Raw genomic sequence first — 23072 nt, forward strand, 5'->3', positions numbered from 1 at the left:
CTATAGTCTAATATGGAGGCTATAAGAGCATGGCACCCATCATTGTGTTCACCACGGTTGGATTAGAGTTAGGAGGTAAGACACTGGAGTATTTTCCCAAAAAATGCTCTGCTGGTTTCAGAAGGTGGAAGAAGTAGTGAGCAGACATTATACAAGTCCCTATAGCACAACAAAATAAAAAAAAAAAAAGCTTGGAATATAAGCAACTGTTGGAGAAAAGAAGGAAAAAGAGAAGATCATCAATTCCTGAGTGAAATGTGCGGCAGATTCTGATGCATTCAGTTCCTAACAACATTTGTCTTTGTGGGCTACAACCACTGGCCTAGAAAAGAAAACAAGTATCTCTGGAGCCAGCAGGACGCAAGCTGGAAGAATTGACTAAATCAGCGCTTCTGAAGATTCTCCAGGCCATGGACAATGTCGAAGACAAACACTTCTGGCATCATCCAGCACACACATTCTTCAACTGTTCCTATTAAAATACTTCTCTTGAGCAAATGAACACACATAATTCTTTGAACAAAACATAAACAAAAATGTAATTCAGTGGTTGGGTGCGGTGGCTCATGCCTGTAATCCCAACACTTTGAGAGGCTGAGGCGGGAGGATTGCTTGAGGTCAGGAGATCGAGACCAGCCTGGACAACATGATGAAACCCTAGGTCTACTAAAAATACAAAAATTAGCTTGGCATGGTGGTTCAGGCCTGTAATCCCACCTACTTGGGAGGCTGAGGCACGAGAATCACTTGAACCAGGAAGGTGGAGTTTGCAGTGAGCCAAGATTGAGCCACTGCATTCTAGCCTGGGCCACAGAGCAAGGCTCTGGCTCAGAAAACAAAAAAGAAAAAAGAGAAAAGAAATGTCATTCAAACACAAAGTAATTTTTAGACATAAAAATTGATTCTAGCCTATATAGATATTAATACTTAAGCCTACAAGTGGGAGGTCACCATCCATGATCTCGGGTTTACCCAGGCATTCTATAGTCAAGACCAGTCATTTTCAGAACAAATTATTAAGTTTCTCTGTAATGTGTCCTTACTCCACACACACAAACACACACACACACACACACACACACACAGAGAGAGACACTCTCTCTCTCTCTCTCACATTACCCACTCCCAGGCAAACTAGATGTTTTGAATTGCTAATGGTGCAATTTAAGGCACTGTAGGTGGTATATTATAAGTTCCTTTCAAATATTGCAGGATGGATCTGTTAATGAGGGATTCTTCACAGGTTAAAAGAAGGAATCATTTCTAAAAAGCCCAGAGGAATTCCAGACTTCAAAGCTACATTTTTCACTCTGTTTATAGTCATTGGGTCCCATGAACAGAAATTTAAAATCATAAGATACCAGGAGATAATGGGGATTTCTAATGACTAAAGGTAAAATGTCTAGACTCTCTTTGTGATGTTATACTGCAATAACATGAAAATGAGGTAAAACAAAAACAATCATAAAAAATTAAGGTGAAACAAAAGATCACTTAACTTATGAATTTTTAAAGTGTGGGTCCGGGTTAGCAAAGTTTCCCTTTTAACTATGACTTAGGCTTTTGGGGAGCCCCTGCTGAGAAATAGATGTCTTACTAGATATCTCACAGTTACAACTAAGGTAGAAAGCATTTTGACATAATTATGCATGTTTGTATTTATAAAGAGGTATTTTTTATTATGCTTATTATTTGGTTTTCTCCTAGAGTAGGTCAGAACACTTTCTCAAGCTGTTTTCTTGATGCAAAGATATCCATTGCACATCCAGAGACACACACACACACCATCAGAAAGCAATATCTATGTGGCATCCGGTAATATGGTGTTTTAGTCTGTTTTCTGTTGCTGTAACATAACACCACAAACAGCAATTTATTTTTTTGAAAAATTAAGTGTATTTAGTTCATGGTTGTGGAGGCTGAGAATTCCCAGTGCATGGTGCTGGCATTTAAAGAAGGCCCTCTTGTTGCATCATAACATGGCAGAGGGGATCATAAGGTGAAAGGGCAAGAGTATGCCATCTCAGCTCCCTCCTCCTCTCTTATAAAGCCATCAGTCCCACCATGGGAGCCCCACCTTGATGACCTTATCTAATCCTAATTGGCTCCCAAAGGCCCTACCTCCAAATACTATCAATGTATGAATTTGGGGATTAAATTTTCAACACATGAGATCTGGGGTATACATTCAAACTATAGCATATGGTAGTATCTGTCAGCTTCAGTCTTTTAGATTTCCTTTAGGATCACTGAAATCATAAGCATATGCCACAGACATCAGAATTCTCTTTGGGCGTTCTTATTATGTCTCTTGGAATAATTATATATGGCTGCCTCCCTTTTCTCAAAATCACAAGACTTCGTCTCATTAAGTTTGTGGTGAAATTGTTTCCCTGTCAACTGGTAAATGGTTGTAATTACAGCAGAAAACCACCAGATGGCAAAATGGCAAACTCACATGAATCCCGATAATAAAAGGGTCTTCCTTTCTTTGAGGGCTTCCTTCAAAAACCTTGGCCTGCGATGGCCTGGATTGCAGGAGTCCTATGATGTTGGCTAGTCAGTGTAATTGTCGGGCTTTTCCCTTAATCCATTTATGCCTGAGGTTGCAATTTTTTGAATTTTTGCAATTAGACCTTGGCGATGACCTTGAGCAGTAGGATATAAATAACTCCCTTGTGTTTAGCATTCCAGTAATGGAACACTAGCCATAATAAACCGTTCCAAAAATGCGTTCTAATGGCTCTCAAGCAAGGTCCACTTGCAGTGAAATAAACCAGAGGTTTGAATCATGGCTTGATACGAAATGATTGGAAAGAATATGGCGATGACATCCACAATGCCGGTAAATACGTTAGTATTTGGAGGACTCCAAAGGGTGGATCTGAGAGTGGAGAATGAATATACAAATCTCTAGCCTCTGGAATAGCATTATGTAAAATCTCTGGAAAACATGGTTCCTCAAAATCCCATTTCCGTGTTAAATCATCCTCTCATCTGGGCATTTGACTTCATAACTAATTTAAGTCCCTCTATTTGCAGTTGAAGCCCCTCTCCTTTCCTCCAGTTAACAGGAGGCTTTGAAAATGAAATATCTTTTAAAATTATTCACAAATATTCTGGTGGGACACCAAGCACACCACTTCCATATCAGATGCATTAATTTACTCATATTTTATGCATATAACTTTATATATCCATTATGAGGCAGAAAAATGATTCTGGAGATCTATGTGAATTACCTATAACTTGAATCACAACCTAAATAATATCACTATTATTCAAGGTTTTTTATTGAATATGTTTTATTTCTGCTTTAAAAGCATATTATATTTGATTTAAATGGAGTAATAAAAAGAGAAGTATTCTGATATAACTCTATAAATCATCAATTTAAAAGTAGATCTTAAGATTTCCTTATTTCCTTAATTTAGCAAGTGATTTCCAAGCTGGTGTATGGAGGTAAGTAGTAATATACAAAAATGCTAACATGGGCTAGTGAACCTCTTTCATTATTTGAAAAAGCAGAATAGAAACTGAGCAGTTACCAACAAGAAGCCTCTGTCAGATAAACTACATTTTTTCTGCTCTGGCATAGAATTATATCAGCTCAATTGAATGTGAAATGATAATGACAATATTAATAATTAATGCTTATAATAACTAATGACAAAGATGATGCTGAGTCATTTAATATTTGCAGTGTTGCCATGAGTCAGGATGTCCTCATATTATACATAATGTAACTGAGGCTAACATGTCTTTTATTCAGCAATTTGCATATGGTTTTAATGTTTCTAACAATTGAGCTTTACTATTATGAGTATTTTTGGAATAACTATCAGAAGCTCTGATAGTCATTGTGTATAAATTTACATAGATTTTGCAGTTTATCATTGCAAACATAACATTTCAGGGTAGTCATAAATATTGGTACATAAAATACATGAGTAAAATTTGAAAATGAATAGCTAATCTGGAAAAGTTTGGAAACCTCTGTTGTAGGCAGTGAAGACACAGCCTTCAATGAAAGAATGTTGATTGGTGAAACCTTTCCCAAATCTTCATGCTGATTATTGAGCAGGTTAAAATATATATAGCTCTCCATATTACCTTTCATGCATAACAAGAATGGAAAAACCATAGACCCTCATAATAAGGGGCTCAGAATAGTAAGGATCCAACTCATGTGAGATATCATGGCGGGGGGCGGGGGGGGTGCGTCAGGGAATGGCTTCTCTTTTCATTCCCATTCTCTTCAGCTTTTTCTTTTTTGTTCTGATTTTGAAGATGTTTTCTTCAACTCATCTTCCACATATTCTTTTTAAAGGTTTTCTGCTAGGATCTTTCAAACTCTGAAATAGCTTCTCAGTTTCTGAATGTTCATTTTTACAGTATTTTGATTTTATATGCGCTGTATGCTCTTTTGCCTTCTAAGATATAAATATACATTTTGTTGAAATTTTCTTCTGTTTGCTGCACTTCCTTGATTATTAATGATTTGAGGCCCTTTTATATTTATTGGTCATTTTAAGATCTCTTTTTTGAAGTATTTTTTCAAGTCTAATGTCCATACTTCTACTAAGTTAAAAGGACTTAGGAATTATATCGCCCTTTTGCCGTTCCCTAGAATAGTATGCATGAATTTGATGCTAATGATGAAGCCACTTTATGCTTAGTTTTTAAATTGCAGATTCAATTTATTTAATAACTATAAGACCATATAAACTTTGATTTTTTACAGTTTCAGTTTTGGTAAGATATGCTTTTTTATTTTCCCATTTATTCTAAACTTTCATATTTATTTACAACATTTTACCATTTTTTGGTGTCTATAAGATTGTTAGTGGCTTTTTGTCTTTTTCATTAGTGCTATTTTTAGTGTTTTTTTTTTCCTTTTTTCCTATTACTAAGGGTTTATGAGTGCTGTCGTTTTTTTCCCCAAGAATTAACTTTCAGTTTAGTTTATGTTAGCTATATTTCCTATGTTACTATCTGCTCTTATTTATTCTATTTTCTGTCTTCTATTCTCTATCAGTTTTATTTTTCCTAACTTCTTGAGATTATGCTCAGCATTCTGTCTCTACCAATTTCAAAGGGTTAAAATAATATAGAATATATTTTTAAACATAGTAAAATGCAGGTGAAAGAACAAGATAAATTTTAAAGCTCCCTAAGTTTGGAAGTTAAGAAGTTTATTTCGAGATAATTCATGGGTGAAGGACGACACAACAATAGAAATTAGAAAATATTTGGCACTGAATTATAAGAAACATAGCATTTATTGAGACTTGTGGGATATAGCAAAAGCCAAACTTATGGATAATGTATAACATAAATGTAGATTTTTAAAATCTGGAAATAAATGACATTTGTTAATGTTCAAAGAATATATTCTATATGATTTTAATTGGTAGAGACAGACAACACGGGCCAGCATATGTTTATTTTTGGTAAATGGTTCTTATGTATCTAAAGTGAACACACATTCTGCATGCTATTGTGTGCAGCATTCTATATATGTCAGTTGAACCATTTGTAAATAATGTTGTCCAAATTCATATCCTTAGGAATTATTTGACCTACTTCTTCTGTCATGTGCTGAGGTGGGTTAAAATTCCCCACTATGTCTCCATTTACTTGGTTTTTGGGGTTTTTTTTAAGTGGTGTTTAATACTTTCCTGATGAAATAAACTATTTACCATTACAAAATATCTCTCTGTACATTAAAAAATTTACCTTCAAGTCTTTTTGTCTAATACCAATATAGATAGACCTTTCCTGGGGCTAGTGTTATTTTTTATTTTTGGCATAGTCTTTTGTGTGTGTGCTTACTATCAATTTCTCTGTTTGCATTTAAAGTGTGGCTTTTAGAGTCAAAATATAGTTGGTCTTTTTAACTTTTTAATATTATCTAACACTCAAACCTTTACTTGGGGTGTTTTTTCTATTCACATGCAATGTAGTGTTGTCAAATATATTTAGGATTAAGATTTTCCCCTCACTATTTACTTCTTATTTTCTTGACTATTCTATGATTCTTTGCTTCCTCTTTTTGTTTGCTGTCTTTCGGATTAGTTTTTTGTTTCTTTGTTCTATTTCATTTTTTCTACTTCACTAATTTGGTAGTTATGTTTTTTAAGCTATTATTTTAGTGTTTACTCTAGACTTTGCTAAATGCATTTTTGATGTATCAAGTCTAACATAAATTAGTACTTATATCACCTACCAAATAATGTAGAGGTGTTACAACATTTAGCTCCAAATACTCTGTCCTAAGTTATATGCTTTTGCTGCGGTATATCTTAATTCTAAACACATTTTAAGCCCACAAAATATTATGATTTATAGCATCAATGTTCATTTATTGATACTTATTTGCTATTGCTATTGCTCATTTTTCTCACTTCTGTTTATTAGTTTCAAATTTCCTTTTGAACAGGTTTACCAAGAAAAAATCTCTCACTTTTTGTTTTTCCTAATAAGGCTGCATTTCATTTTTACTTTAGAAGGGTCAGCATTTTTCTGTAAAGAACCAAATGGTAAATCTTTTAGGCTTTTGGGGTCATAATATTCCAACTACTCTAGTGCATGAAAGCATTCACATGTAATAGGTAAATGAATGAGCATAATTAGGTTTGTTCCCCCAAAAAACTTTGCTTACAAAAACAGATAACACCCTGGATTTTGCCTGTGAATCACATTTTGCTGACCCCTTTGTTAGAATACAATATTTACTTGGTATTGCATTTTAGGTCAAGAGTGATATTTTTGGAGCACTTTTTGCAAATATGGTTATATTGTCTTCAAGGTTACATTGTTTCTGTTGAGAAGTAGCTGTTAGTCTTATTGCTATCACTTTTTTCTTTTTTTTCCCCCTCTAGCTGCACTTAGATTTCCTCTGCATTGAATTTCCATAATTTTTCTACAACATTTTTAGGTTTCTGTTTTGGTTTTGCTTGGGGTTTTAATAATCCAACTATTCGTTCTTAGGTTTCTTGTTTTGGTTTTGCTTCAAAACTATTTGGATTATGTAGTGATTCTTAAATCCATGGTTTGGTGCAATTTTGTTGGTTTGGGAAAACTTGAGTCATTATCTGTTCAAATATCACTTTTCCATTTTATTCCCCTCTTATGTTCTTCTGGGGCTCTAATTACCCATGTTTTAGATTATTTTACCATGTCTTATGTTTCCTATGTACCTTTTTCTATTGTTCATCACTTGCCTTTCTGAGTTTAATTCATCAGGAGTGTCTGCTCTCTTGTTAAATCCAGTCTTTGAGTTCTCAATTTATTTTTCCGCTCTAGAATTTTATCAGTTCTTTATAACTTCCAACTCTCAGCCTAAAATTCTCAATCTGCAAGTTATTTTCTTCCACTTGTTTATTTTCTTGAACATATTTTAAAATTGGTTTCTTATTATTTCATTGTTATCCCCTGTGGGTCTGTCTCTATTGTCAAATGTTTCTTTTAGTTTTATTCCATTTGATCCTGTCTCTTCCCCCAGTTCAGAATATTTTATATGTAAGAAACTATAGTATTAATAGAAGGCTATGAAAGATCATATTATCATCCTGGTAGAATATATGTATGCTTTGAGAAGGCTAGGTTAGCCTATTAGTAAAGACCAGTCAAATTAATCCAATCAGGGATGGAGATGAATTGAAGCCAGGTCTTAATCTTGTCAAGGACTGGTCTATTTCTAGATTACTTTTTTTTTTTTTTAAATGAGATAGAGGAGTCTCACTCAGTCGCCCAGGCTAGGGTACAATGGCATGATCTCGGCTCACTGCAACCTCCGCCTCCTGGGTTCAAGCGATTCTCCTGCCTCAGCCTCCTGAGTAGCTGGGATTACAGGTGCACACCACCACACCTGGCTAATTTTTGTATTTTTAATAGAGATGGGGTTTCACCACGTTGGTCAGGCTGGTCTCGAACTCAAGACCTCATGATCTGCCTGCCTCTGCCTCCCAACGTGCTGGGATTACAGACGTGAGTCACTGCTCCCAGCCTACTTTTATTTCTAAAGAACAACCCTTTAGGGTCCCAATCCAAAGCCGCTCACATCTTCTTCTTTGTGGGCCTCTAGCACTAAATTTTGTCCCCCTAGTGCTATGAGCATATTGAAAGCTCACCTCATTCATAACTGACAAATGTTTCTGGAGTAGAGGTCAGGGAATTACGGCCCATTCATCAAATCTGTTTTTATCAAATAAATTTAACTGAAACACAGCCATATCCATTGATGTAATATTGTCTATGGCTACTTTTGGTGCTACAGTGGCAGAGTTGATCAGTTGTGCCAGTGACCAAATGGCCTACAAAATCAGAAACAATTACTATCTGGCCCTCTACAAAATATAACCTCTGTGAGGAAATGGGTCCAGAAGTCCTGAAAATGTTCCTGGATTGGATTTAGACCTCATAATCATTTATCTTAGCAGCTCTCTGATGCATTCAAACATAATTTCTAAAAGTTCTGCCTACCTTTCTTAGGTGTTCTCAATGAGAGACTTATTCCAAAATATGTAGTACACCATTACTGGAAAGAGAACACCTGTGAGTCTGTGTTTGAGTCATTACAATCCTCAATGCAAACTCTGCATACGTGAATATAAACAAGGATCCGTTTGACCGATGAGCTTCCCAGAAATATTAGCTAGCTGAGTTATTTTATTAGTAAATTCTCAAATTCTCACTGTCCAGAGATAGTTTCTTTTTGACTTTTTAGTTTTTCCAGAGAGTCATCCTCTTTGCCCTGTTCAGGAGCTGAGCTGGGGAAAACTGGGGAGGTAAGGCATTCTAAAAGCCCCTGTATCACTGTTGAATTGTTGTCTTGATTTCAATATTATGCTTCATGTCTGCCTTCAGGTGCTTATGTCCCCAAATCTAGAACCCCCAAGATACACTCTCTATATATAGAAAACTTCTATTTCTGTTAATACAGGAGGAGGTTAATTGTGTTGCTTGAGATGAGGACATGAGAGGACTTAATTGCTTTTTACTGAGACTTAGAACCTCTTATTTTTAGTACTATTCTGTGCTCCCATGTTCAAAGGTTTCTGCCGTGTTAAACTCCTAAGTGTTTCTGGGGTTCCATGTGCAGTTAAATGTGAACTTCCTTCCCTCTTTCAATTCAGTTGCCTTGCCACTTGTCCTTTTGCATTTCCAATATAAAAAATTGTAATTGGAAACTTCATCTAGTACTGCTACTTTCCCTGTTCTTTAGCTCCTTTTAGATTTATGCCTGTTTTATTTTTATTACTATTTTAGTGAGTTTCTTGATTAAGCAGACATAAAAACGTATGTTCACTTAATCATGTTTAACTGGAAATCCCTAATTCTTTACTATGAAGGTCACATGCCTTAAAATACACCTTTATAATTCCATTAGGCATAAACTGTTAATTGTTTTTGTAATGGAAATAGTAATAAAGCAAACTATACTACTCGACAGCCATAATAATAAATGCGTGTAAAAAACAGGTTAAGACATCTTTTAAAAAATTAGGTAAGAAGGGTATTCAAGCATTCATAATAAAATGACTCCCCCCATATTTTGTTTCTTTAACATGGAGTATTAGGTTTCTATTGCTGTACAACAAATTACTACCAAGTTAGCCACTTAAAACCACAATTTTTTATCTCACAGTCTCTGTGAGTCAGGCATCTGGACATGGCTTGGCTGTTTCCTCTGCCTAAGAATCTCATGGGGCTGCAATCCTGGTCTCAGCAGAGGCTCAAATGGAGAAGTAGCCACTTCCAAACTCCTCTGGGTTTTTGGTAAAATTCATTTATTTGAAGCTGCAAGTCTGAGGGCTATAGTTTCTTGCTGGAGGTTGCTCTCAGCTTATACAGGCTCCTACGCTTCTTTACTATATGGGCTTCTCTAGTATGGCCACTTACTTCATGTTGGCTTGCTTCTGCAAAACCAGTGAAAGGAAATTGCTCTAGTGGGTCTTCAAGCAAGATAGAATCTTATGTAATAACAATCATGGGAGGGGCAGCCCATCACCTTTCATAGTCTACTGTTTAAAAGCAAGTCATAGAGGCTGGGACTACACAACGGCATGAACACTAGGAATTGAAGATCATGGACGCCACCTTAAAATCTGTCCACCACACCAAGGTTAAAGTCATGACGATAATGATGGGTTGTTACTACATTTTTCTTATAAGGCTTTACATCTTTAAAATGTCTCCACACACACACATATTTTTCTATGAATACATGTATAGGACATGTCAACCCAAACTTAGGCTGTGTTTTGTCTAGAACTCAAGGTCTTCTTTGCAAACTCAGAGAATTAGTCAAGTAGAACCCATAAGGCACCATTTATATTAAGGAAGAAGGGGCCTTCTGATAAATAAGAGACAGCTTGGTTCGAAGATAATTAGGCAGCACTGATGAGATGGCATAATTTTTTTTTTGAGACAGGCTCTCACTGTGTCACCTAGGCTGGAGCTCGGTGGCACGATCTCAGCTCACTGCAACCTCTGCTTTGTGGGCCCAAGTGATCCTCCCACCTTATCCTCCCGAGTAGCTGGGACTACAAGCATCTGCCACCATGTGCAGCTAATTTTTGTATTTTTGTGTAGAGACAGGATTTCACCATGTTGCACAGGCTGGTCTTATACTCCTGGGCTCAAGCAATCTGCCTGCCTCAGTCTCCCAAAGTTCTGGGATTACAAGTGTGAGCCCCTGCACCCAGCTGAAATGGCATGATTTTTAAAATAGCACAGCAATGTCAATCAAACTATCTCATAGCCTCAGGACCAAATAACAGGTTTAAGGAATGTCAAAGAAGAGTGAAAAAAAAAAAAAGAGAGCTCTTTTTTTCCCACAATTTCTTTAGGACATTTAGAATGTGAGACATCAGTAATTACAACATTGGTAGTGGTGATGAAGATGTTACTGAAACAGCAACATTAGGATGGTGATTATATTGGTGGCCACCCTTGTAGTACCTCCACATTAGACATCAGTGTCTTTGAACAAATATCTGCGCCATCAGTCTTGGGTGTCAACACCCCCATGTGGACATCAGCAGGAACAAAAAGAACAGCCTGACTGGTGGGCTTAAATATTCCTTGCTACTTATTAGCATGGCAATTATCAAAGGCAAAGTATTTTGAAAAAAAAAGGAGAGAGTAATCACAGATACCAGAGTCAACATGGGAGCTAATTATTGATGCAACTCAACAATAAGGATAGTCCCATAATACCATCTGAGAGGAACTTAAGTCAAATTACAGTTGCATAGAACAGCGTAACAGAAAAAAACTATTTAATATCTTATTCTTATCCTTCCTGCTAATATTTCTTGGGAAGAATGTGTTATATAAGTGATCTCAATTACTGCTTATAGCCACACTGTGAGGTAAATATTCTCACTCTGATATGGTTTTTATTTGTGTCCCCGCCCAAATCTCAGGTTGAATTGTAATCCCCAGTGTTAGAGGAGGGACCTGGTGGGAGGTGGGAGGTGACTGGATCATGGGGGCAGATTTCCCCCCATGCTCTTCTCATGATAGTGAGTTCTCACAAGATCTGGTTGTTTAAAAGTGTATAGCACCTCCTGCTTCCCTCTCTTTCTCCTGCTCCAGCTATGTAAGACATGCCTCCACTTCACCTTCTCCCACGATTGTAAGTTTCCTGAGGCCTCTCCAGCCATGCTTCTTGTATAGCCTAATACACACTCCTATTCTCATTTGACAGGTAAGAAGACGAACTTACAAGCAGGATGAAAAATTTGTTCAATGAAACACAGCTATTAAGTGGCTGACCTAATAAGTGTTATGTATAAGTGACTCATCCACTGTAGCTTCTGGGACTCAACTTTAGGATCATCGTCATATGCAGCCTGGAGCTAGCCATATTTGAAGAGCTAGGAAGGAGGCACAGTGATTGACAATCTCCTTTCTCCTCAACTAGAATGTCATTTCCTTTTTTAAAACTAATTTAAATCCCATCTACTTTCAATTGCTTGTCTAAAATAAAACCCAACTCCTCTCTTAAAGACTTTAAAAATATTATATAGCAGAGTTCATATTTTCTTTCTTCAGAGAAAGCATCATGAAAACATGTTTTCAGGACATTAATAACTTGATATTCTCAACCAACCTTTAAATTTGGAAACAAGGAATTCGTAACTACGTTGTATATATATGAAGAAAGTAAGCCTCAGAGAATTTCAAGAGCCCGTCCAGGATAGTCTGCTTCAGAGCCATGGTTCTCAAAGTATATCAGATCTCCAGAGTAGGTCTGCAGTGGGAGCCAAAATTTTGCATTTCTAACTTGGTCCCAGGTGATACTTGTGCTGGCGCTGCTAGTCTACACTTAACTCTATTCACTTTTTTTGTGTTTTCTTAGGATAAAGAAAATATTTAGAAGATGAGATTCCTGTGTTTCTGGCTTTCATGTAAGAATTTTGTCTGAAAAAAGAAGCATAGACATTTAGAAATTTTATATTTTTATAGATAAACTCATTGGATTATCTGTTTTTCATCTTGGAACACACTATCAACATTTTCTTTAGAAGATATACAGGACAGGTGGCTTTCAGTGGGAAGAAAGTGTCCTAACTAAAAACCTCAAGGAAGATAGGGCATGTGGAAATAAAGACCATCCAAATGAGAACAAACATAAGCTATGTATTCAGAGCTTGCTACAGCAAGGGCATCCATGCCATCACTTCAACTTGTCAGAGGCTGAAAGGCAGACAAAGCAGTGGGGAAGCTTTAGAGTGGAGAAAAGGAAAGGTGTTAGGCATGTTTTAATTGAGGTCATTGTCATGATAGCACTGGAGTCAATGGAGGTAGGCTAGCAAAAAGTGAGACATCTTATGTGATGGGTTTGGGGATCTCATTTAGAGCTTTCTCTGGTTGGTTCTGAATTGGAAAAAAGAAAAAAAAAAAAGATGAAAAATAAGGAGGCTGGCAGTTGTTGACCAAATCGTGACCATTCTGGACCAATCTTAAGAGATTGGAACTGGTTTCCTGCAATGGTTGCTGCAGAGTCTGTGGGCCAGAGTTCTGTTTATTACACATAGACTGACCGTTATCTGTTTCTAATTCAGTTTCTCAAGAGCTTACAAGGATGTCAGCAAAAGCAAGCCATCTCTGACTCCACAGTCAACTTATCCACTAGGCAGACATGACCTACTGTCAAAAGCCCATGATACTTTTAGGGACCTATAAGAACATTTTAATTTCTTTTAAAATCAGAAAAAAAAATGAACTTACAGATTTTTAAATGTTTGAATGCATAATGTCAATACATTTATTCCAACTCAGTATTCTGAGAATGTAAATGTTGTATATCATATGGTTGGTAAAGATTGTGTATTCATAGGAGGAAATGAGAAGGAGGTTTGGAAGAAAGAAGTTTATCATACTCAAAGGTCACAGAGAGGGGACATCTCATGCTATGCAGGGACACAAAGAAGGCATGGGTGTCTGTCAGAAGGCAGAAAGGAGCAAAGAGAAAGCATTAGACCACAGGCTTTATTGGGTTTTCCATAGGAAAAACAGGGCAGAGCAAACAGTTTAGAACAGGGCTTGCTTTAAAAATTCCGGCTGGGCTTTGGGCTATAGGGATGGCCTCCACTTGAGTGATACTTGGCCCTGGGATAATTTAAGGCAGGGCAAACATTGGCTTAGTGTGTGAGAGTTAGATAAGGAAGTAATTAATGGATTGGTTGGTTTGCATATGAAAGGCCTGCGTTCATAGGCAAATTGTTATTATCTTTAGGAATTAGCTAGCCCTAGGAGGAGGAGTTTCTCCATGGTCTACAAGGCTCCCAAATGCCAGAGCAACAAGAATATAGATAATAATAAAATATTATAAATTCAGTATTGGCCCTGTGAAGAATCGATGCCAAATAGACAAATATAGAATCTAAGAAAACACAATTAGAACATTAAGTCATTAAATACAATTTTTAATATTTTTGTGGATGAAGAGGTCCAAGAAAGCCATAATACAGCCCTTCTTGGCTGCAGTCTGTACAAAGTTTGGTTCAGTGAGGGGTTTAATGGTGTAGGAGAAAACTTCCAAGCAGATGAGGTTGAATAAAGTGGCACCACAACTCATAACCACTGCCCCTCTGGGTTCATAAAACCACCTTCCTTATTTGTTTTGTTGATCTTCTTTGTTTTGTTGATCTGCTCCTGGTACTTGTTCCTGAAAATTGCCTTTAGCATGTAGACACTGATTTTCTGGCCTCTATATAGTTCCAGTTCTCAGGCTTCTTTCTTAAAGCCAACCCTGACTTTTGTCTTGACATTACTGCCCTGGTTACCGCAGTAATATGCTGAACACATAATACCAAGAATAATGAGTATTTGTGTTTGCTTTTTTTTTTTTTAAACAGAACCTAAAATGTTCTGAACTTGCACTTATAATTTTATGAACTACTCAACAAATGATATTTATTATTACCAAAGAATACTAAATTACATTTTTATTATATGCTTTATGATTTGTATTAACTATTATACATTAATACAGTTAGGAATATATACTGCTACAAACAGGCATAATGGAGATTTTTTTGAGAAGTTTTGTATTTTATTATGTGTTCTTCCATTTAATTTGAATTATATTGCTTTCATATTACAGCTTATCTGGTCTTTCTGTTTCATGATATACATAGAATATCAGTTCTAAATTACTAAAATATTTAAGGAAAACATTTAGTTCAGACACCGTACCTCACTGTGGTCACAGAACTTTAGTCATTGACTGAGGTCTTGAAAGTCACCATCTTATTGTTTTTTTTCTTGCAGAAGAAATGTCAAGTTATACTTCTTTACTCTGCAGGTTTCAGAGAATATTCGTTTTCAGATAAGTAGCTTGGAGTTTACCCTTCAGATATTCAAATAAACACAGCACCACTTTCGATCTTTCAACTTTCTTCTCAAAAACTTTCAGGAGCTCAGCAGCAGAAAGTCACCAGTTTTTGGAGAAAGAACTTGAATATTTTAAATGTTCTTAAAGTTTTGAAATCACCAAGGCCACTGTGTAGAAAGGATTACTGATTCTTTCTATAGAAAATTGCAATTTGCAGTCAATCCCAATGGGGCAATGAGTGAGGGTAGCAAAGAAAGAAAAAAAAATGTTATGACTTTATCTCAATGAACTATTAGGAAAGTGTTCGAGACATACCACTAGCTAAAAAAATGATTTTAAGAAAAATAGACAACTTGTCTTCATCAAAAATTTCTTCCATGCAATAAGATTACAGGAAGAGAAAGAGGAAGGTGAGTAGATGAGGCAGATTAGAAAGTACGTAGTGTAAATAACATTATATGGTTCCTCAATACCTTAGCCTCCCTTATTTATCGCTGATAGAACCTTGATCTTGTTCAGAGTTCTTCTGTTCCCAAGCAATGAATCACAACTCATCTGGCCCATTATGACAAGCCTGTTCTCTGTCAGGCTGCCTTGGAGCTAGGGTCAGCCAACTGAGTTCTTCTGTATTTAAGGGGCTGACTGCAGGAAGGACTTCTAGGAAAGGTTTTGCTTTCCTGGTAATTAATGAGGTCAAGTAGAGTGACTCTCCACTCCTTTCTTATCTTCTACCAGCTTTTTGCTTTGAACAGTGGACCCAGTGCTTATGGCTGCATCACCATTTTCATTACCAGTTCAAGAACAGAAGCTAAACCACTAACAGTGGCAACCTAACTCAATCTTGTTATACAATTACAGAAATTATTTCCTTGCTTTTAAAGCCTTTATAAGTCAGGAATTTTAAAAACTGGCATTCAAATAGATTTCTAATTAGTACAATGTAGCCCCATCTCAGTTTAGTTATGTCAGCCCCATGTCTATATTGGGCATCTGAACAACATTTAAGAAAGTTTCATTGCTTAGTTTTGAAAACACTATATATGGCAATATCTATGTTCTCCCAAATTTGCTTACCTGTGACTCAATGCATGGACAAAGCCAACAAAATAAACAAAATGCCATTAATATGTTTTGTTATTATGGACTGGAGGAAGAGAGATTGCAGGTAGTGGTTGGAGACTGGGTTCAGATTATAATGGGTTGAGGAATAAATGGATGCTGAGAAAGTGGAACCAACACATGAGCTATTCCCTCAAGAAGTCTGGAGGTGAAGAGAAAGAGAAAATGGTGCAAAACTGAGGACTATGTTATTTGGGGAATACAGAAAATAGGTTTCTAGTTGAGGGGAAAGTGCAGTGGATAGGAAGAAAGAATGAATCACAAGGGAGGAAATGATCAATGGAGTAAGATCCAACTACAATGTATGCCAGGCTTTATTTTATTTTATTTTTAACAGGCTCTCACTCTGTTGCCCAGGATGGAATGCGGTGGCGCAATCACTGCTCACTGCAGCCTCAATTTCCCATGCTCAAATGATCCTCCTGCTTCAGCCTCCTGAGTATCTGGGACTGTAGGTGTGCATTACCACACCTGGTTAATTTTTTCTATTTTTTTGTAGATACAGGTTTTTGTAGATACAGGGGTTCTTTTTTTTTTTTTTTAGATATCTTGCCCAGGCTGGTCTTGAACTCCTGGGCTCAAGTCATCTGCCCACCTTGGCCTCCCAAAGTGCCTGCATTACAGGTTTGAGCCACCATGCCCAGCCCCAGATGTTCTAGTTCTTGAAGACTCTGCCAATATTTTAGAAACTGAAATACATCAAATAAAAATAAAATATGCAAATAGAGGCCGGGCAGGTAAGATATTACATATTTTTAACAACCCACAAATGCAGACATGCAAATTTACAGTACTTTCTTAGAAAGTATTCAAGATAAAGTAATAAAGAAGTTTTTTTAAATCCACAGTATAATTTAATGTAGGAATATTTTCTACAAATAATAACAAGTCTGACAATATGTTCATAATGTCCTCTTTTAAGAAATTTTTAGACTTCCTTTCTACTGGAAAACTTTTAACTTTGAAAACCGCAAGTAATATTTTTCTTCCTGAAACCTCTGCAGTGGTAGCAATGCATTGAAGTTTGATTAAAAGGTCAGTTAATGCAAACATAAATCCCTTAAAATATTTAGAGCACACAAGTTTCAACTCATCTTGTATTTATAAGACAACATTTTAAAAGGAATATCTCTTAAGAATGGAGGCTATTATGTTGAGCAATGCCTTCCTTTCCCAATAGAGTATTAGACAAGCTGAATATATAAATCTGCTTTATGTTACTGTATCGATGGCTGATGTTCAATGGACTTTTGGTATTAGGGCTATAAATATCTGACAGAGAAATAGACATCATGTGGAAGGAAATTGACTATAATGGAAGGAGGTGCTCTGAATAGGCCTCCATGGAATTATCTGCTCAATCTTTGAGACTTTGTTTTGGCATTGTTACTTTTGAGAGTGTAATGATTTTTCTTATGTGGTTGGTGCTTTGAAAGGACTTCAGGGGTGAACCTGTGTTCTCATCATCCACACTGGTGGCTATCAAGCCTGTTGTTAAAGCTTATGTGTAATGTTGACCCATAATTCAATTAAAAAATGTTAAACTAACAACAATGAGGGTGATTTTGTTGTTGTTGTTGTTGTTGTTGTTGTTGTTTTGAGATGGAGTCTCGCTCTGTCCCCCAGGCTGGAATGCAGTGGCGTGATCTTGGCTCACTGCAAGCTCCGCCTCCCGGGTTCACGCCATTCTCCTGCCTTAGCCTCCTGACTACAGGAGCCCGCCACCACGCCCGGCAAATTTTTTTTTTTTTTTTTTTTGTATTTTTAGTAGAGACAGGGTTTCACCATGTTAGCCAGGATGGTCTCGATCTCCTGACCTCGTGATCCACCCGCCTCGGCTTCCTAAAGTGCTGGGATTACAGGCGTGAGCCACCGCACCCGGCCGATGAGGGTTTTTATAACCCTCCTCCTTCCCCAATAAAGTGTGTCCACATATTTCATTTTGTCTGTCTTGAAGTTTACAGGTAATAATTAATCACAATATACAAGCTCACTCTTTTCTTTCTTCCCCTCTCTCCTTTCCTCCATCCCTATCTCTGCACTTCTCATTCCAATATGGAAGGAAATATTTACCACCACCCACCATACATTGATGTTTAGGAAGACCAAAGCTGGAATTAAAATCCTCAGCAGGGGTTCCCATAATGAATGACTATGGGTGTGAGGGTTTCTCAGCATGTGTGTGTGTGTGTGTGTGTGTGTGTGTGTGTGGTTTTTGCTTTTTCATCCTTACCATCCTTTCATCATTCAAGGAGCCATATTTCATATTCTATTTGCATAAGCAAGGAAAACATTAAACAATTCCTGAAGATACAAGTAATCAAGTGTTATACCATGAAGTTCTAATAATAAATATTAAAGATAGGGCAGTAAAACAGTACAAAGAAAAGCTTTGTAGTGAACATAGAACTTGTCCAGGACCTTGGACAATACGTCTGGTTAGAGAGGTGGCAAAGCACAGAAGATTAAATACATTAAGGACTCCGTTTCTTCCTGTTAGTTTACTGGTCATTCCTGCCATGAGAAGATGATAGAGAGTATCACCACAGTGTGACTTGCTTCCAAGGCAGCATGGTTTCATGCAGAGGATCTAAACTGGGGACCATGTGCTGGGCTGCAAAAGGGCTGTGCAGTGCCTAAAATGTTGTGCAAAATTTTATAAAGGTAAGCATTTGTTTTCTGGAGAAGAATACACCCAATAGAATACTGTTTATGAAAATGTGATCTAATGACATTCTACTCCAGCATCTCTCCTTTATAAAGTGCAGAAAACTAAGGTCTATTCGAGTGCAATGTTTGGTCTATTGTCATAGATAATAAATAATTGGTCCTGGATCACCCCTAGATCTCTATTGTTTCATCGATGCATCCTCATACCCACAACTTCATTTGGTTGGTACATCTGCTCTGGGTCATTGCATTAGTTTCTTAAGACCACTGTAACAAAGTACCAAATATTAGGCAGTTTAAAGTAACAAAAATCTATTTTCCCATAGTTGCAGAAAACAGAAGTCTGATATTAATGTGTCAGTAGGGCACTGCTCCCTCTGAGACTCTGGGCAGATCTCTTTTTTGCCTTTTTTTAGCTCCTGATGATGCTCATCAAACCTTGGCGTTCCTTAACTTGCAGCTGCATCACTCCAGTCTCTCCCTGTGCCATTATATGGCGTTTTTCCCTGGGCGTCTCTTTCATCACATGACATTTTCCTCTTCTTATAAGGACGATAGTCATATTGAATTAGCGTGTATCCTAATAACTTTATATTAACTTAGTTATATCTGAATATCCAATAAGGTCACATTCACAGTCACCAAGAGTTAGGAGGTAAGCATATCTTTTGGAGAGAGACAATTAAACTAAAGATTTTTCTCCATTTCTCTCCTTAAAATAACTCTTCCCCTCTGTTTTCATAAAGCTATTATTCCAAAAATAATTGAATTCATTCTGCTCAAACTCCATCAACTGAAGTTAAGGTCGATCATTTTTCTAAGTCATCAGCAAATCATTCTGAATTCTAAGAGGGTATGATGTGCCATTGTTCTACATTTTGAACTGTAGCCAAACTTGGAGAGCCACTAAATGGGCTCCCATATGTTGACTCTGAATCATTCATAAGTAGTCTCTTGAACCGCCACACAACTGACATCTGACATAAATAAACAACCACATTTTTCTGGCTTGTTTATGAGCATGTCTTGGGGAGCAAAGTCAAAGCCTTCCTGAAGGAAAGATATATTGCACCTATTGCTTTTCCCATCTACAAAGCTAGTGACTCTGTCACAAAAGAAAATTAGATTGGTCTGACATTATTTCTTCCTATGGCCAACTTGACTGTTCTCCAATCCTCTTCACTAGTTTAGGGATCCAAAGAGTAAAAACACATGTAGATATAACATTCTGCTTAAAATGTAAGACTTACCCAAATTTTATGCACTATCTCTTTAAAATATAGCTATTTTGACCCTCTTGGATAAATGGGAATCTTTGGCCTGTTTGGTCTTTACAAGAAACTTTACAATACTCATAGAAAATTGCAAATTTCAGACAACCTTGATCCACAAAAAGAACCCATCACTTCAGCGTGTTATTTTTTTAAATTCCCATGAAACTCTCTTGAGAACATTTGTTGAACTGTGTAATAGAAACTGACATAAAGATGGGGCATTAATATACTGATTTCCTTTCTTTGGGTTATATATCTAGCAGTGAGACTGCCAGATCACATTGCAGTTCTATTTTTAGCTTTTCAAGGAACCTCCATACTCTTCTTCATAGTGGCTATACAAATTTACATTCCCAACAGTGTATGAGGGTTCCCTTTTCTCTACATTCTCACCAGCATTCATTATTGCCTATCTTTTGGATAAAAGCCATTTTAGCTGGAGTGAGATGATATCTCATCATAATTTTGATTAGGTATCTGCACTCCCATGTTTACTGCAGCACTATTCACAATAGCCAAGATTTGGAATCAACCTAAGTGTCCATCAACAGATGAACGGATAAAGAAAACATGGTACATTTACACAATGGAATACTATTCAGCCATAAAAAAGAATGAGATCTTGTCATTTGCAACAACATGGATGGAACTGGCTGATATTATGTTATGTGAAATAAGCCAGGCACAGAAAGACAAACTTCACATAATATCACCCATTTGTGGGAGCTAAAAAGTAAAACAATTGAACTCTTGGAGTTAGAGAGTAGAATGATGGTTATCAGAATCTGGCAAGGGTAGTAGAGTGAGGAAAGTGCAGACAGTTAATGAGTACAAAAATATAGTTAGATAGAATGAATAATATCTAGTATTTGACAGCACAATAGGGTAACTACATCTAACAAGAATTGATTGTACATTTTAAAATAACTACAAGAGTATAATTGTAATGTTTGTAACACAGAGAAATAAACAATTGAAGTGATGAAGGCCCAATTTACCTTGATGTGATTATTACACATTGTATGCTTGTATCAAAATATCTCGTGTACCCCATAAATATATATACCTATTATGTACCAATAAATATTAAAAATATTTTTTAAAGGAGCACCAAAAGTTAGAAGACAAAACAAACTTGACTGAATAAGTGAATTGCTTAATTGCTCTGTAAGAATATTTTTCTATTTTGATATTATAACATAAAAGTCGTATGTTGATATATTAACTATCTTGAATATGGAGAAGAAATCTCACTGTTAGGTTGAGTGAGATTATGCCATTTTTTACCCACAGCCAATTTTGACCTTACAATGAATGACACCGTATTACTGAATTCAGGAAGAACAGAATTTTATTCACTAAATTTCACTACTTGCAAATTATCTTGAAACCTTTGGATTATCTGGGAAGATGTTAGTAGCTTGTCACTGTGTGTGACATTTGCCTATGCTCATGGCTGAGCGTGAAGGGATCCAGCTACATTTGGTTGGAAAGGCAGTCTGAACCATCTAGTTTCACTTTAGCAGCTATTCTCAGGTACCAGACTGCTTCTGAGACCAAGTTTCACCGTCTTGACCTTGAAATTAAAATTTGTCCATCAATCTTTGGTCTTCTCACCTCCCTTTTCTACAATGGATTTGTTGCATTAACTTCTACACTTGCTTCCTTTCATGGGTTTTGTCCCTGTCATGTCTTTTTTCCATTATTCCACTTTTTGGTCTTCCAAGAGATTCCATTCAACACATTTCTGGCAAAGACCTCCTGAGGTATCACGAACTATCATTATGTTACTGGATACTCAGCTTTGTCTGTGTGTTCCAATATTTGCTATTAACAGGTGGTAGGAAACTGGGCTGTCTGAAATTTTTAAAAACCTTGTTTCATTTTCATACCCAGTATGTACAACAGATAGGTCTCTGACATTTGATGTTTGCTGCTAATTGATTTTTCAAGATTTGCAGCTATCTAAAAAAATCAGAGTTCTTATTTCTCAGCAATCTAAACAAGTATGATTTGGGGTTTTGCAGATCTTTAGAATTATCTCTGTGTGTGCATCTAACCTGAACTAGGGATTAGAAACTGAGTAACACAGATACATTAATAAAAATAGGTATGTATATCAAGCATAATAAAATAATACATTGGTATTAATCCCACAGGAAAATTTGTTCCAAACATGAAAAATGGTTAACCTAATTTCAGTGAGAAAAATCTCAGATTGTTTGGTGGACACTGAATGGATAAAACACTTCTTTTGTAATTTTTATTGCTTTTATTTTTATTTTAGCTTAAAGTTCAAATTCCCTAAATAGGCCCTCTATGGTCTTAGTTCTTCTGACCCCATCCACCTCCAACTCCAACTCTTAGACAATGTTAGTATGTCCAAGAAAAAAAAATTCATTTTCTCAAATACAATGCTTTTCTCCTTGGTAGTAAACTCTTGCACAGATTGTACTCATCTGATTAAAATAGTTTTCCCCTCTGTCTTTACATTTCCATTTTCTTTTCACCCTTAAGACCTCACTTAATAAATGACTTCTTCCCAGAGGCTTTCCCTAACTTCTTAACTGCGTGAAGTGCCACTGCTCTCTACCCCATACAACACTCCACTGCCCATAACATGCACTTACCACCATGTGTTGGGACAATCTGGCTCTTCTCTCATTCCCTTTCTTGCCCATGAACTCCATGAGAGCATAATACATGTATAAGTACACTCCCAAGTATGTGGACAATGTTTAGTCACTATTTGTTGAGTGAATGAAGCATGAATAAATGTGAATGTTGCAATAGATTTGATTTCCAAAAGTGGAAAATCTCCTAGAATAAATATACTGCTCAGTTGAGGCCAAAAATTGACCTTTATAAATTTATCTTTTATTGGAATACAAACTTAGAGCTCAACTTTCTATTTTCAGCCTCGTCTTTCTCTTGAACTCCATAATTATGTATGCAACTTCATCTTCAGCATCTTCAGTTGGATGTCTAATTCCAAACTGCACATGTACAGGAGATATTTTGACCATTTTCCCACAAACTTGACCTATCCACAGGCTTTTTCATCTCTGTTTTGGCATTTACATAGGTAAGAATAAATAAATATATCTCTGTGCAATCATCAAGTCCCATGTCTTGGATTCATCTTTGACTCTTGT

The 23072-nt window shown here is 36.6% G+C and overlaps 2 long non-coding RNA genes across 2 annotated transcripts in view; one reads left to right on the forward strand and one right to left on the reverse strand.

The window, feature by feature from the left end:
• The window catches only part of LOC117976803 (uncharacterized), a 346072-nt gene that overhangs the window by 84291 nt on the left and 238709 nt on the right, over window positions 1-23072 (reverse strand). The window lies entirely within an intron of this gene.
• The window catches only part of LOC130540972 (uncharacterized), a 32093-nt gene continuing 11762 nt past the window's right edge, over window positions 2742-23072 (forward strand). Inside the window, exons 1-4 of the long non-coding RNA XR_008955007.2 lie at window positions 2742-2845; window positions 12374-12422; window positions 16896-17008; window positions 18474-18637. This is a non-coding gene — a long non-coding RNA (uncharacterized LOC130540972). The remainder of the gene's footprint in view (window positions 2846-12373; window positions 12423-16895; window positions 17009-18473; window positions 18638-23072) is intronic.

Source organism: Pan paniscus, chromosome 17, assembly GCF_029289425.2.
Source record: "Pan paniscus chromosome 17, NHGRI_mPanPan1-v2.0_pri, whole genome shotgun sequence".
In the NCBI taxonomy this organism is placed as follows: Eukaryota; Metazoa; Chordata; class Mammalia; order Primates; family Hominidae; genus Pan; species Pan paniscus.